The following is a 16817-nucleotide window of genomic DNA, read 5'->3' on the forward strand; positions in this document are numbered from 1 at the left end:
AGAGGGAGACACAGAATCTGAAACGGCCCCAGGCTCTGAGCTGTCAGCACAGAGCCTGACGCGGGGCTCGAACTCATCGACCGCAAGATCATGACCTGAGCCAAAGTCGGCCGCTTAACCGACTGAGCCACCCAGGCGCCCCGAGTTTTCAGTTTTCAGATGGTGGAGGAGAGTTCTGCTCCCTGTCTTGACAAGAAGTCCAAAGAAGGCGTAGCAACACTCAACTCCATCCAGGTGCTTTATACCTGATGTTGAATAAGAAGCCTGTTCATTGGAGAACAGCCAACAAACCAGAGGTTTGGTTTTTTCGAAGGAACACTTCCTGGGCTCATAAATTAGGGAACCGCCCCCCCCTCCAAGAATTTCAGGTCACATATCTACCTTCTCAGGTTGATTCTTTGTATAATGGGTCCTAATGTAAGACTTACATATTTTTATGAATGCTCTGTGTTACTAAGTACAATTAGGCACTTCCTTTTTGTCTCCCCGGGGTATTCTCTCCCCCCATTGTCTTCCACTGCCCCAGCTATCTCAACCTTCTCACATCTTACTTTTTTGCTGCCTACCTGTACAAAAAAATCTACTAACTTTTCAAGGCTTAGCTCACATGTCACCTCCTCTGGGAAGCCATCCCTAAGGCTCAGGCAGAATTCATTCTTTTCTCTCTGTAATACCATAGCACCTTTTTGGGGCTGTTAATATCGAAACACATTGTGCTGTGGCTGATTATATGTGAATCGTTCTTCTAGAGAGATCCTGAACTCACTGAGGATAGAGATCATATCTTTCCCCCACTGTAGTGCCAGGACCTGGGCATATTCATGGAAATGCACTAACTGCACTATTCCATGCATGTCTTCACAGGACATACAGCCAAAGCCAGACGGCTACAAAGAAAATCCTGTTCACCATTTAGAAACTGATTTTCCTTTTCTCATGGTCAAAGAAACACATTTATTGGTGGTGGTTGTTTTTTATGGTAACTTATTTGATATTTCATTTGTACTAAGATATTATTATTTTCTAGAAGAAGAAAAGATCTATCCAGCATGAACTGGTGTTTTGAATAAACTAAAGTTAAAAAGACAGATTCCAGTCGAGGTTTAATAGTCTTTGTATTTCTGTTTTCCTCCGAAAACAAACTTCGGCCTCTCTGGTTGCTTTCTGCAGAGATGCACTGCATGTTATTTTGAAGAATTTTTAACCCTCAGAATTATGGACTTCATCTGAGAGGAAGCATGTTCTGTATTTGTTTATGTCAATGTTTCAAAATATGGGGACCAGAAATCCCAGATGTGTCTTAAAGTATGTGTGGCCTTTTGGTGAGAGAAATTAGGTCTTTTTTCAGGCACAATTGAGGAAGGAAAATTTTTTGTTTAGTTTCTAGTGGTTTGTTTTTAGGCATTTTCCACAAAAAGATGAGCAAGACCCTTCAAAACCACCAACTTGCTTATTTAGGGGGAAAAAAAACCCCTCCCGTGTCCAAAAATAACATTAAATTAAAATGATTGTTTCCAATAGTTTCAAAAATTGTGGTTTTATTTCCTTGTATGAGTCACTTCTGAGTGCAGTATGTGATTGCACTACATCATGAGGAAGCATATTTGCTGGATAGTTTAGTAAGTCACATTGTTTATCAGAGAATCAGATCAGAAGAGGAATTTAGCTTACCTCTCCGTTTTGCAGCGGGGGAATGGATTAGGGACGTTAAGTGGTGTCTTCAGAAAGAAGCTAAAAAGAGGACCTCCTCCTGGAGACACCCCAGTGCTTCCAGCTCTCTGAATTGTTGCCTTTATTTTTCCTTTGGGCATGTCTGACAAGGAGTTGCAGATACTGGAATCAGACCACAGTCTGTCTGTGTCCAGGCCCTGCCGCCATTCCTCAGCCGTGCAACCTTGGGGAAGTTACTTACTGAGCTGCCGTAGGCCATAGCTCCAGGATGTGGACACGGGGAGTAATAATAGTACTTGCCTCTTGCCTCGTGGAGTTGCAAGGAATAACCCAGTTCATACAGGAAAAGACACGGAAAATGCTCAGAACATATTTTGAATTGATTTCTTTGAATAACCTGCTGAGTGTATTTAATATTCAAAAAGGGGACCTTCGTGCTGCTGAAGCAAGATTTTTTTTTTAATCAATTTTTTTTTAAGAAAAGTAATTCATACGTTGGGTAGCACATTAAAACAGAGATGATAGAAATTATTTTTGAGGGGAATGACTGGAAGAAGGAAGGAGAGAGCCTTCTGGAATGCTGGTAGTGGCCTTTATCTTGGTCCGATTGCTGATGACACAGGGTGCTTATTTAATAAATGTGTATCAGTTGTTTACTTTTGATTGTGTACTTGTGTATGTTTTACTGTAATAAAAAGTTAAAAAACAAAGATGTATTTAAAGCAAAAAGTGGATGTCCTTCACTTTATTCATTTCCTCTAGATTCCACAATTCAGGGTAAATCGTTTTATTCTAGTGCACTTCCTTTCAGACTTTTTTTTCCAGACTTTTTTTTTCCTGTACATATGTAAATGTAAGAACTATATGAGGTTGTAACTTATTTTTATTTTACGTTTGTTTTTATTTTGGTATTGTGTATCTTGAATGCTTTCCCACGTGAGTACGTATAATTCTGGGTACTCCTATTTAATTTATGCGTATGTTTTACAATGTAACTGTTCCCTTCTTGGTGTATACTTAGGTTGCCTGCAGTTTTTTCTTATTATGAATAGTGTTGCAGTGACGATTTTTATATAATTCTCTGTATATCTCCCCCAAATTCCTGGAGGTAAAACTCTACATGCAGGATTAATAGGCAAAAGAATATGAGTATATTGCATAGATGGTCCCGAAAGATTTTTCCAAGAAGTTATAACACCTTGCATCCCTATGATGATGCTTACATCTTCCTCATAAAAGAGATGGGCAAAATGTTATGCTCAATTTAACACTGTAATAATTTGTGCTCTAATTCATAGGAAAGCTAATAGTAGTAAATTCCTTGAGACTCAAACACTAATTGGAAGTGTTTAGTGATAAGAGCAAATCGTTCTATTAACCCCATATATAACAAATCTATGTTATATACAGTTAATATCTCATTTAAGAATTGTTAAATGAGTAATTATGTGAGTAATTATTGTGTTTATTCATAGTTCTTTAACTAATTGGTAGGAAGAAAAATCCATATATGTCCTATTCGTGACCTGGTTTTCCTCAGTACCATAAAACATTAATAAGAATTATTAGGAGAAGTGGCTCTAACTCATATGTTGTTGATGAGAATTTATGAGGAATTACGTATCATTATTCTGTTAAGAGCCAACTATGTGCCAGGGGCACATTCTAAGCACCTCGCATATATTGCTGTAGCTTTTTAACATGTATTTGAAAAGGATAGACATGTATTATTATAAGTGAGATTACTCCATCCTGAATGTATGTTGATAAATAATACTATATGCCAAAATATTAACTGTCATATCAATGTACTAATTTGTAAATCTGTGAAATGTTATAATCTGTTTAATGTGAAAATTAAATTTAATGTCTCAAAATCCAGAAAATTGCTACTCAAGGCCTGACTACCGCAATGTGATACATGAAGTTTAAGATGAAGTATATTAATCAGTTGACTTCATTGTTCGAATCTCCTATGTAGAAAATTCTGTTTCCAGAATAGTCAGTTCTTACAAGTTCTGGTTAACCTTTAAGAGTTATCTATTATCTTAAAAGAGTAATCCAACTCAAAATAGCTAACCTATTCCTCTAGCAGTGGATAAATATGGCTATCAATTTTTGTGGGTTTTTTTTCCTGCAGAATTTCCTGTTATTCCAAGGGACTCAATAGGACTTATGCACATAAAACTGAAAATTATATTACTACAGGGAAACTGCTTTGTGCCTTTGAGAAGGAACTCTCTTGCTAACTTAAGTACTATATGTGTGTAGAATAGCTAACATTTTCCTCCCAAGAAATTTCATGTATGCAGTTAAAACACTCTTAAATTGATTAAGGATTTGTTATATATTTCCAGAAGCACTCAAGAGTACTTTTATGGTTATAAGAGTAGAGTGCATTAGAATGCCAGAAACCAGCGAATACGCTAGAGGCCTTCAAAACCATGCCCAACATTCCTGACTGTACCATATAAACATGTGGGGCAGCCTGGAAAAACAAAACAACTCCCCATCCCCCCCAACAGAGGTAAACCTATGATGATAACACTTCAACTGGCTTAAATATTAATTTGATACTTTTTCTGTTGGAAGTAATTTTTATTACCTAGCAAACGGAATGGAGAAGTAATAAATATGACTGGTATTTCTTTCTCAAGTATCATTTTACATTAGATTTGACTAGTTACCTTTATACTTTTTGGAAAGCGTATTATGGAACTACCACAGTATTTTGCCTATTAATCAGGGAAGCTAAAAAACGTTTTATAAATGTTGAATCAAAACCTTCACTGCAGTGAGGGAATTAAATTTCAAGCAATATACTCCTTTTATAGGGTGAGAAACTGAAGTATGGAGAAATTACAAGATTTTCCCAAAGCTATACATTGAGTCATGGTAGACATAGAAATCTACAATTCTGTTTGCCTGATTCACTCTACAATTTCATGAGATGAAAGTTGTCTATTTCCTGACATGTGCCTGAGGAGTGTTTCCTCATTCCCTTGCTGGTTCATTCATTCATTTAGTTTATACATTACATAGGAATCAGTGTTTTTGCAAGATACAATCTTGATGTAGGGAGTGTGAATAATATTTGAATTTATCTATCTTTGATATTTTCTTTGAAGAAACTTGTATTTTTTTTTCATGACCATGAAAGAGAAATTAAGGCATTCAACAATAGGTTGGATTGTTCAGGGGTGGGCCACAGTAATATCTGTGAGGAACGCCTGAAGCTTCTTTAGGAGCTAATACATTCTGTTCAAGGGCTTGAACAAGAACTTGGCTGAAGCCCTAGTTAGTCCTGGAGCAGAGTGGTGGCCAGAAGAAACCATATTACCCATCAGGTGTACGGAAAGGACCAGTGTCCACATCTCTACAATCTCTTATATTTGGTTTGATCAGGAGAGGGGAGATTATCCTGCTTCCCTGTCATTTTCTCGAGTTTCAAATCTCACATTTTTAATTCTTATTTATTGTGATCTTTTTCTTCCTAGTTTAACCAGTATTTTCCCAAGCTTTCTTCACCCTTTTCTTTTTTCTTTGTTTCCCTTTCTTTTCTTTTTTCTTTTTTCTTTTTGTTTTTCTCCAAGCTGCAAGAGTCCTATTTAAAGGAAATAGTATTTCTCTGGGTCAGACCTCACTTCTCCTTGATTGAACAGCTGGTGCCACAAGTAATGTCAAATGAGGAAAGTATCCAGCACCTTCCCTCCGTGCTCCACCCCCTCCCACACAGTGCCCTGTAACAGAGAATCCAAATAATATAAAGGGGTGCCATGTGCCCTCAACCTTTTCTACAGAGTTTAGTGGACACTGTTTTTGGTTTGTTTGTTTGTTTTCTTGTTCTTTGCTTGCTGCTCTGAGACTTAGGACTGAAACTCAGTTCCAGCTTATGGCTCACCAGCTCTTTCCTTGGAAGAGTTCTTTCCCAGGAGGCTCTTCAGGCCCAAGAACACTTGGAGCCCTGGGAGCCTAACCCATAGATTCTACAAACAAGCCCAGGCACGTCCAAGTCCTAGGCAAACCAAACCTTCCGGTATCTTAAACATTAGTCTTTTTCTATGATTTTCCTGAAGTATAATTCAGTCTTTAACAAACAAGCAAATGAACAGAATCTTAAGGTCTTTCATTCTTACTGCTTTGAAAACTGATTCCCATTAATTTCCAATTCTGCTAATTGGGTTTCCTTTTCATTTTTGTCTGGATATTAATGTGATATTTGGTATACATTAATACTGATCTGTACTAATTTAATGTCCATTTATAATTGAATGGTTTAAAGATAATGATGCACCATGACCTAGTTGATATCGGTCTTTCATTTAATGCATTTCCTATGCAATTATGCATTCCTAGCAATTGTGGCTGAGTGAATTCTCCCATAATCCCTGTTGGGAAACAAAACTTTTTTTTTTTTTTTTTAAAGATGTGGTCTTATGAACTAGAGGTACTTAACTTGAGGAAAAAAGATTTAGAGGTGACATGAATGGTAGCACTCTCTTAATATCTACCCTACCTATTAAAGCAGGATTCAGTTTATGCTTTGTGACTCTGATGGGCAGACTAGAGTGGAAATTCGGAATGATAGATTTAAAAACTAATACATAAGGAAGAATTGAAAATGAAGAGAGGAAGAAGGAGGTGATTCTCCTCACTGGAGCTAAGAAGCTTCAAATGTTATATCTGCAGACTCATATGAGCACTCTGTAAATAAACCTCACTTATTTCTGTATTCCTCCAGATCCCAGGACAAAGAAATAACAGGACATACGCGGGTGCACAATATGGAATTGAACACCACCACCAAATTTATTAGACCTGTTATTTTCTGAATTCCTAGATCTTTAGCCCTTAAAACGTTTTTGGATTTTTAGAAGCTATAATGACAGTCTTTTTGTTAATGGGATTCTACTTGGATTTTTTTTTTCCTCCTTATTTTGAGAGAGGGAGCATGAACAGGGGAAGGGCGGAGAGAGAGGGGGACAGAGGATCCGAAGTGGGCTCTGCACTGACAGCAGCGAGCCTGACGCGGGGCTCGAACTCAAGAACACGAGATCCTGACCTAAGCCAAAGTTGGGTGATCAACCAGCTAAGCCACCCGGGTGCCCCAATGTGACTCTACTTTGAATGTGGGTATAAAGTCAGTGGATCCTACAGGGGAATTTATTGAGAGGAAAGAAGGTACTCAAGCTTTCCTGAACCCAGCCTCAATTAAAACTCCGGATTAAAAAAAAAAAAAAAGCAAAAAACAATTTAAGTGTCCCAAATTTTAGGAAGGCCAGTAGCATCATATTTGATTAAACCCCTAACTAATATTCACTGTGGACATAATTCAAGCAAGTAACTTGTTTTAGATAAGTCAGATTTATTATTATATTTTAAATTTCTCATGTTTACTTTGTTATGTATTAGATTCTGCACACACACACACACACACACACACACACCCCGCCTCCCCCAAATGAAAAGGAAGACTCTCAGTGGTCACATCTTGATTCCTGAGAAATTGGTGATATGGAAAATTTTAGAGAAAAATATTTGTGTTTGTGTTGTTGTTTTTTTGTTCCCATTAATTTCACTTCAGGGGCTAAATACTTCCTGCGTATTTTCTGTTAGCTTTTTTGTTTGTGTCATCTTCCTCACAAACAGTTTCCTTAGCTAAATATAATCTGATATTTAATTCATTCATTTCTTTCTGGAGATTTCAGTGCATATACTTCAAAAACACTTTTTATGTTGTTGGTTTTTTTTTTTTTACCTAAATTTGTGTATTTATCTTTCGCAGTGTGAGGTTCCTTTAATTTGGTTTCTATTCCTTCTATTTCTTTGGTTTAAGCATACTGACATTTTTCAGGTTGTCCTGTAATCTCAGATTTTGGGTCCCAGTTTCCCTGTTGTTACGTTTCTGTCTGTCTCTACGGTGTTTTGTTTCCTTACGTAGCTTACCATTTTTGATGAATTTCTCTCTCAGAATCTTTTCTGCCCTGGGAGCTAATTTTGCATTTACTTCTCCTGGAGTCTAGGGATTTCAAGCCTCTGGATCAGTCCTGCTTTTAGTTTTTTTGGTTTGAGGTTTCCATACCAGAGATACAGTAACAGTTCAGAATTTACATTTGAGCAAGACTGAGGTTTTGATTTATCTCAAGTAATTATTTTCTTTTACTCTCTTCCCAAAGGCTCCATCATATGACAAGCTTCCTTGCTGAGTCAGATGGCAGGCTGAGTTTCCTAGCCCTCTTTCAATGAAAGGGACAGAGTTTTCAGACTTTCTTTTTATACACTGCCTCTTGCTTTTGTTTCCTGCCCATCTCTATAAACAAAGATAATGACAACAAACGCAATAATACACAAAGAATATCTTTTCCTCTCAACTTTCCACATGGAACATTTTTCAAGAATCATGGGTGTGACACCTGAAAGTCATATTTGCCTTAGGAGTTATAGTCACATATTTTCAATGTCCTATTGATTTGTCTTTATTATTATCATGCATATCTACCTTTTCTCCGTGTGTCTACCAGCTGCCACATCAGTTCGGGTTCCCTTGACTTCTTACCTAGATCAGTGCATCGGCTTCAAGTGGCCCCTTAATTCTGGTGACTGTTCGTCTTGTTTTTCAAAAATCCAAAGTAGATGTGTGGTTGCAGTTTTATGACTGATGTCTTCCTTCGTTTGCATTATGACTGTATCAAAATATAGTCAAAACCCACTGTACTTATCCACTGACATTTAGCTCCTCACGCCTGCTTTTACCAGTTCAAAACTTCTTCTCTGGAAATGTTTTCTTTTCTCTTTCACATACCCATCTATAATTCTTCTTCTGATGGCATCAGTCTCTCAACACTAAAGAAACCAGTCCCAACTTTGATGTTATGTAGAATGGCAAACTAAAAAGGGGTAAACGGTAATGGCAATAATGTAATTACGATATTGTTCATTTTTGCAAACTTATGTAAGTTCAGAGAGTTGCTCAAAGACTAGTGACTTTTGGCTGCTATCTAAACATAGATAGTTAATGTAGCTTCTGGAGATCACTAATTAATATAATATTCTTAGGGATGAGTTAAAAATCATTACATTTCCATAGGAAATTGCACATATAATACTTCACTTTAAAGTAAAAATATTAAAATGTTTTAATTCATTATATAGAGAGCAAAATGAAAAAGCAGAGATTTGCTTCCACTCTGTCTTGAGTAATCAAATGGCTTGCATTTTTGAAATACAGGATTTCATTTAATCCCAACAAAATACAATACAGGTATTATTATTGTCCGTATTTTATGTATGAAGAGAATAACAGAGGCATTAATTAACTATCCCAAGGCCATACCATTATCCAGTGGTAACACAGGGACTCACGTAAAGAGAACTGTTGTATTCCAGAAGTCTTTACTTGTAATCAGTAAGTTTATATTCCCTCTAGCAAAACTATCATTTATACCTCTAGGGGGTCAAGAGGTGAATACTAAATTTAGGAGATGTATTTTTAAATTCTTTCAAGGTGCACCAGATTTTCCTCAGGAGGGGCATAAAGTCATCAGGTATGTGTTAAGTAATACATAGGGTCAGTATATTCTTTTTCTTTAATTTTTTTAACGTTTATTATTGAGAGACAGAGAGACAGAGCATGAGCAGGGGAGGGGCAGAGAGAGGAGGAGACACAGAATCCGAAGCCAGCTCCAGGCTCTGAGCCGTCAGCACAGAGCCCGATGCGGGGCTCGAACCCACAGACCATGAGATCATGACCTGAGCCGAAGTCGGACGCTTAACGAACTGAGCCACCCAGGCGCCCCAATATATTCCCTATGAAAAAAGTTTCCCAGGTGTGGAAGAGAGGTTTATGGCTGAGGGAAGCAGACTATTTATAAGAAGGGACTCAGATAGTTTTCCTGCCAGGCTGCAGGACAGCCAGAGCTTGATGAAGTGTTATGGTACACACAGTGCCCAGCAGAGCCATTGTGAAGTTTGCTGGGGAGGAACAACAGAAGCAGTACATGAACTTGCAGCATTTGCTTGAGGGTCTGTGGGGTAACAGAAGTTGCTTAAGCTCAGAGTTCTTTCAGAAGTTTCTCTGGGACCGTCTGCTTATAACTAGGTCTGTGTTTTCTAGGATAAGCAGCCAACCATCCACAATTAACAAACACAAACAACGCAGACAAACTTGGCTGGCCCTGCTTATCAAAAATCAAGCGATCGTAATTTATAACTCCAGGAAGATCATTGCCAAAAAAAATGACCCTATCCCTCGTGACCCAAGCGATTATCATGACATTGAACTAACTGGTTATAATTTTAGCATGAGAAATTAACCCCATCATTATTAATCACTTTGTGTTTAACGGACTGTTTTGCAAAGTCCACGCTCTGTAAACAGTTCAGAATAGCTCGGCATCTGGTTTGGCTTCATTTAAGGAGATAGCAGCTGGGCAGACTGCTCCTTACTGTTCACCCGGATCTGTTTCTTGGACACCTTTGCTGTTTTCCTTTTGTACAAGCAGGGAAGAGAGTCACATGCACGGTCAAAGAATGCCCACGTCCACTCTGATCAGTTGGCTGTAGAATTGGAGCTAGGTGTTCTTTGTGCTGTGAGCTTCCCTCTCTGGCGCGCTGCCTCGGCTGTTGAAAACAGCCAGTGCTTGTCCAGCTTCACAGACCCATTCGTGAAATTTGCAGGCCAGTGTAGGTAACTTGGTACATGGGATGTGAAAGCAACGCCCTTCTTAGTTGGATTCCAGCTATAATATCTCGATAATGTAATGCTAATTAACATACATTGTTAGACTTCCTAGACAATTGCACTTTTTTGTTAGGCAAGATGCTCCATAAAGGAGGGAACGTAATTGAAGATTATGAAGATAGATCATGGAGTCCAAGGAAGAACTGAGCAGCCACCCAGCAGGAAGGGGCATAGAAACAGCTGAGAAGTCAAAAGTAATAAGACCCAGCTCCTTAAATTCTGCCAGGACTTTCTTGCCATCCTCTCTTTTGCCACTCTTTCTGGGTCACTTCCCTTCTGTCTCTCTCGAGCCGACCAGGTTTATCCACATGTCTGTAACGGGTGCCCAAGTTTTATATCCTAGATATATAAATATATCTATATATCTATATATATATATATATATATATATATATATATATATCTCTATATATATCAATATATATAATGTTGCCACCGCAGGAGGATTAGCCTGGTACTCTGCCAGACTCACACCCTAAACAACAGGAAGGCATTGTGATATGTGTTAGATAGAAGTAATTTGGTGTGAGTGGGAAAGAACTGTGGAATCGAACGGGTCATGTGCTGAATGTTGAATGGGGATCAGCAAAATAGCTGCATATCGTATATTTATGTTGCCCCCCCCCATGTAAACAAGGTGTAATTTTCTACATGTTTCCGAAAATATACTTGTCCTTTGAAAATCTGAAGGTCAAACAATAGCTTAGCCGTTCTGAATGATAGAATGGAATGGAAGGATACCCTCCCCTGGCCCAGGAAATTCTGCACATGTACATAGACTCTTCAGAGCCCGCCCACCTGAGTTTAAAGGCGGCCTTGTCAGTGGTCATGGGTAGGACTGTCCACGTACCTCCCTCTGCATTCAGGGTCTGCACAGGGGCTGGGACCAAAGTTTGGGCAGCCCCGTCATCTTACATCTTTTCCTAAGGCTATATTAGGCATTTGGAGCATGGGTGGGGCTTGTAGTCTTTTCCCCACTTCTGTTTTCTCTGCACTGGGGCAGAGCCTGTACTGTGCACACACCGTCCCAGGAGACTCCTGCTACAGTTCCCAGCCCTTGGCTGCAGGGCACTGCGATGGATGTGTTGGTAGTGATAGGGGTAAGGGAATGGTGAGCACAGTGGAATGCAGGCTGGGGGAGAAGGACAGTGGGGTTCTCCCTCAGGAACCCCCCCTCCCCGGGACAGCAGTGGCCCTGGGGAACAAAACCAACTGACAAGTGGTTATCCTTCATAGGATTCTGTCAGGTACTGCCTGCCATAGCTTCAAGTAGATTGATTAAAGAATTTCTGGTTTATCTTAAAGATAGGGTACAGCTCTGAGTTGTTTTTTTTTTAAGAGAATCCTTTTAGGGGGCACTTGGGTGGCTCAGTTGGTTAAGCCTCCAACTCTTGGTTTTAGTTCAGGTTATTATCTCATGGGTTTGTGGGATTGAGTCCCACATCAGGGATTCTCTCTCTCCCTCCCTTTCTGCCCCTCCCCCCCCAAATAAATAAATAAACTTAAAAATAAAGGAGAACCCATTTAGATCCCCACTTTATTTAAAAAATTTTTTTACACTTATTTATTTTTGAGAGAGAGAGAGAGAGAGAGAGAGAGAGAATGGGGGGAGGGGCAGAGACAGGAGAGAGGGAGAATTAAAGCAGGCTCCCGAGCGTCAGCACAGAGCCCGACGCCGGGCGCGAACCCACGAACCATGAGATCGTGACCTGAGCTGAAACAAAGAGTCAGACTCTCAACCTACTGAGCCACCCAGGCACCCCTAGATCCCTACTTTAAAGTGAAAAGAAAGCTCCCTCAAAGGAGCAGCTCTGGAGGGTAGGTGACCCTTAAGATGCTCTTGGTCCCATCTGGCCAAGAGCCATTGATGGCTTGAACTACTGTAGCAGCATCAAGGAGGGAAACATGGAGCTATTTCAGTGAACTCCAGTGGGTATTGATAGCACTGGGTAGCTTAAGGACTGGCGAGGAGTCACCAAGGAGTCAGTGACAAAGCCCAGGTCTGGCTTTCATGGCTGGTAGCAGGCTGTGTCTTGTGTGTACATAATCCAGAGGGGTACCGTTCCCATGTGCAGCTCTGTCCTCAACCCATGCCAGCCCTGGCACTGAAGGCCACCCCCTTCACGTTCACATTTACTCGGCCAGAGTAAAGCCATGCGTGGGCAACCTAGTTTTTACCGAAGGTTTGACTGGAAAGATCAATCTAGAAGGTGAGGGCTGCATCCCACGAACTCTACAAACTTCTCAGAAGTCTCTCAACGTCTTCTCTTTGCTGTCACCACCGCTGGGACTGGCCCTCAGGACTGTGTTCCATTTCTGAGAATTGTTGTAAAACTTTACATATGAATATCTAAATTGGAAGAATTGGTGTTCGTTTTTTTTTTTTTTAATTCTAATGTTTCAAGACTCAAGAGTTTATAGCCCACTTCTAGAGCAGAGTTAAAGCAAAGGATATCATCCATTTTTCTGTGTATTGAGAAGCTAACTGCAGGAGAAATAATTTCACATGGCATGGGTGGGGTTGCTATTATTCCTGTTTGAAATTCACCTTTTCTGGGGCAATGGCCTTGAAATAGAGCCGGGACCTAGATTATTGCCTCATAAAACAGCAAGAGGTTATTGTTATTCCTTAATTTTATATCTTTATTATGAGGTAACACTTCTCTTACTTGAGTTAAAGAGTGTTCTTGTCTTTTTCTTACATATTTGTGAAAATGAAATGTTAAAAGATTTAGCATAACCACCATTGCTAAATTATGATGTAAAATAATACTGTGTCCACAATTAGCCTAGGTAGTTTTACTTGGTTCCGTAATATAAAATCAGTGGGCTCATAATATTTTAGTACCTTAGTGTGTTTGGCAAAAAAAGAAATTCATGTTACCATAAAGAAGTTAAACTAAGTAACAATCTCAATTTTAAGGAAACATAAAGCAAAGTATTACATTGTAACATGGAACGTTAATGCAAATAGCTTCCCAACTGGAATGTTAAATCAATTCTCAGTGGGCGGTTAACAAAAAAAAAAAAAAAAGGCTAGTTTTTGCTTAATTCTCTCTTATGTTCCAACATCTTTTCTGAAATCTTAATTTTTAATTTCACCCAAGTTATTACCAGTGCACTGAGATGGTAGTCTTTCTAGAAGATGATTACTTGTTTCCTAATGATCAATATCCTTAATTTTTTATTTTTATTTATTTTTTTGATTTTTGTAGTGTTTATGCATTTTTGAGAGACAGGGAAAGAATGCTAGCAGGGGAGGGACAGAGAGAGAGAGAGAGAGAGAGAGACAGAATCTGAAGCAGGCTCCAGGCTCTGAGCTGTCAGCATGACACAGGGCTTGAACCCACAAACCAGGTCAGATCCTGACCCAAGCCGAAGTCAGACGCTCAACCGACTGGGCCACCCAGGCACCCTTAATATCCTTAATTTAATTGTTAGGTGTGCTTTCTGGAAATACGACATTTAAACCTTGATAACATCTTAAAAATCATTGTAGTGTGGTAACTGTATGTGTGTTGTGGGTTGAATTGGGTCCCCTAAGAGATATGTTCAAATTCTAACCCCCTTACCTGTGAACGTGACCTTACATGCAAGCAGAGGAAATCAAGTCAAGATGAGGTTTTACCGGATTAGGGTGCGTTCTAATCCAGTGACTTAGAGGAATAGGGAAATTTGGACACAGAAGCACACATACAGAAGCAGGCAGGGAGATACTGTTGACCATGGAAGCAGAGATTGGAACAATGCATCTACAAGCCAAGGGACTCCAGGGATCGTCCGCAACAGCAGAAACTAGGAAGAGACCAGGATTGATCCTTGGGCCTGCCGGCACCTCGGTTTAGGACTTCTTGCCGTCAGAACTATGGGAGAATAAATTCCTACTGGTCAGAGTCACCCATTTGGTGGTACTTCTTTTTTTTTTTTTAATTTTACAGCAGCCCTGAGGAGTACTTGGCTAGTGGGTTATCCAGGGAGTGAGGAGAAAATGCCTCTAAAGAGATGGTCTGCCGCATTTCCACCTGGGAGGGTAGAAGAAGGGCTCGCAAAGCGGGCAGCAGTTGGACTAGGGGCCTGCGCTTACTGTGGTACGCCCATATCCAAGGGAAGCCTGAGCCCAGTGGTCTTGGTGATGGGTGGGGGGTGGGGAGAGTACACAGGGCCAGGGATTGGGATGGAGGTCTTGGAAGATAGGAGGAGCAAGCAAGAGGTCAGTAAGTATCTGGGACGAGGATGAAAAACCCAGATTAGACGGGAGGAACCAGTTCTTAAGAAGACAGGGGGAGGGGGAGAAGAAAGAGGGAGGAGGTGTGAGGTAAGGGGGTTTTCCAGGCACCATCTCTCAGGCCCACTCCCGACCCAAAAAGATAACATCTGCAGTTTTGAACTTCCCGCCTGCTTATCTTCCTGAGTTCAAATGCATGCTGCTGCACCTTTCAACGTGCTTGGGACTTAACCCCTGGTCTTCCCATCTCGTATATGCTTTAAAATTGGGCTGTTCTTTAAAGTGACACGTTTCTGGTTTTGAAGTGTATTTAATCACTGTCTTGCAGAGACTGTCACCTACGTACAAGTTACGTTACCATTTTATGACTTTTAACTCTCAGGATTGAAAAACATCTTTAATCTGTATCGCTGCGTTCGTATATGCATAAAACAGTTTACAATGTACAATTTAAATGTCCTTTGTCATTTAACGTCTTGTATTCTAATAAGGAAAATAACAGGTTTGTTGTAGAAAACACAACACAGGAAAGAAATTAAAGTCATGTCTAGGGGCGCCTGTGTGGCTTAGTTGGTTGACCATCCGACTCTGGATTTCAGCTCAGGTCACGATCTCACGGTGTATGAGATCGAACCCTGAGTGGGGCTCCATGCCGATGGTGCGGAGCCTGCTTGGGATTATCTCTCTCCCTCTGCCTCTCCCCCCACCTCGTTCTTAATAAAACCACGTCTACCTGATTGTAGTAGGGAAAGTGTGAATGGATAAATGTAAACCTGAGCAAAACACCTGCAAATGTTGAATTTCAATAAACTGAATGGGGAGAATATTGTTTCTGGAAAATACTTACTGGAATACTTATCTTCCATTTAAATTACATCTTCAGAGAATTTCGACTTCACTAAATATTCCTTGAAGTCTGAGTTTAATAATTTATATCTAATTTATGCCTTTATTTACATGAATCCTTTCAAAAGTAAATACATTCATTCATTCATTGATGAGTTTGTTTATTTATGCCAAAGAGAGAGAGGGAGAGAGAGATACGAAAGGCTCCCTCTCACCATCCGTGAGATCACGACCTGAGCCCAAATCAGAAGTCGGACATGTGCCACCCAGGGACCCCCATGTAAACTGGATTTTAACTCCATATTATTTTTATTTTTAAAATTAGGATTTGAAGGGCCACAAATGTCTCACGGCTCTTTTAAATTGCATTTTCTTTATTAGTGTGTTGAACACTGTTTTGTGCAACCATTTTTCTTTAGAGGTGTGTGTACATTTCGGTTTGTAAGAGCTTTTTCTATGTTAAGCACATTAGCCTACTGTGTTCGATATTTGTGCAGATAGTTCTTTTTATATTTTCATGTATCTTTTTAATTTTGATCTTTTTGGGGGGAGGTTTGTGAGCAGATTCAAGAGGTCATTTGGCTTTTTTGTTTTATATTCTACTGTTTCTGTTGCAAAATCCTTCTCCATCAGAGAATTAAAAGACATTATCCCTATTTTTCTTAGAGCTTTTATACACTTCACTTTGCCTGGAAAAATTTAAATACGGGGTATGGAGTAAAGATGAACCTTTTTTTTTTTTTGAATAATTAACTGATTGCCTCAGTATAGTTTATTGATGGATTGTCCTTCCGTATATATTTGTAATATCTTCTTTAAGCAATAATATCATTTTCACTCTCTTTTTAAAATTAAGCATGCTGTTCTGGGTGTGGAGCCTGCTTAAGATTCTCTCTTTCCCTGTCCCTCTCCCCTGCCTGTGCGTGTGCGCTCTCTCTCTCAATAAATAGATAGATAGATAGATAGATAGATAGATAAATAAATAAATAAATAAATTGAGCTTGTATGTTTTAACATTCTGTTCTTTAAAACTGAATAAAGATCATCTGGTAATCCAGATAAATATTCCCGTAAGAGAAAGCTGCCATATTAAGATACAGACTGTACTTTCTCAGTTCACGTGCTTTAGAAAGTGAATGATTAATGCAGACTGTCAATTTGTCATCTGCCAATTGCTTGATGACATATCTCTCTCAGTAAAATAGGATACTAAGTCTTTTCTGCAGACCGTGTCTCCAAAGTTGTCCTCAGATGTTTTTGTTTATCTACAGTTTCCTGAGTAGCTGTTCACATATTCCAATGTTGCCATGATGTGATTTTCAAGAGCATTAAGTC

At 39.5% G+C, this 16817-nt stretch overlaps 1 protein-coding gene across 14 annotated transcripts in view; it reads left to right on the forward strand.

Moving 5' to 3' along the window:
• EYA4 (EYA transcriptional coactivator and phosphatase 4) overlaps positions 1 to 16817 on the forward strand; it is a 318259-nt gene that overhangs the window by 50027 nt on the left and 251415 nt on the right. The window lies entirely within an intron of this gene.

The sequence above is a fragment of the Neofelis nebulosa genome, chromosome 6, assembly GCF_028018385.1.
Source record: "Neofelis nebulosa isolate mNeoNeb1 chromosome 6, mNeoNeb1.pri, whole genome shotgun sequence".
Taxonomy (NCBI): domain Eukaryota; kingdom Metazoa; phylum Chordata; class Mammalia; order Carnivora; family Felidae; genus Neofelis; species Neofelis nebulosa.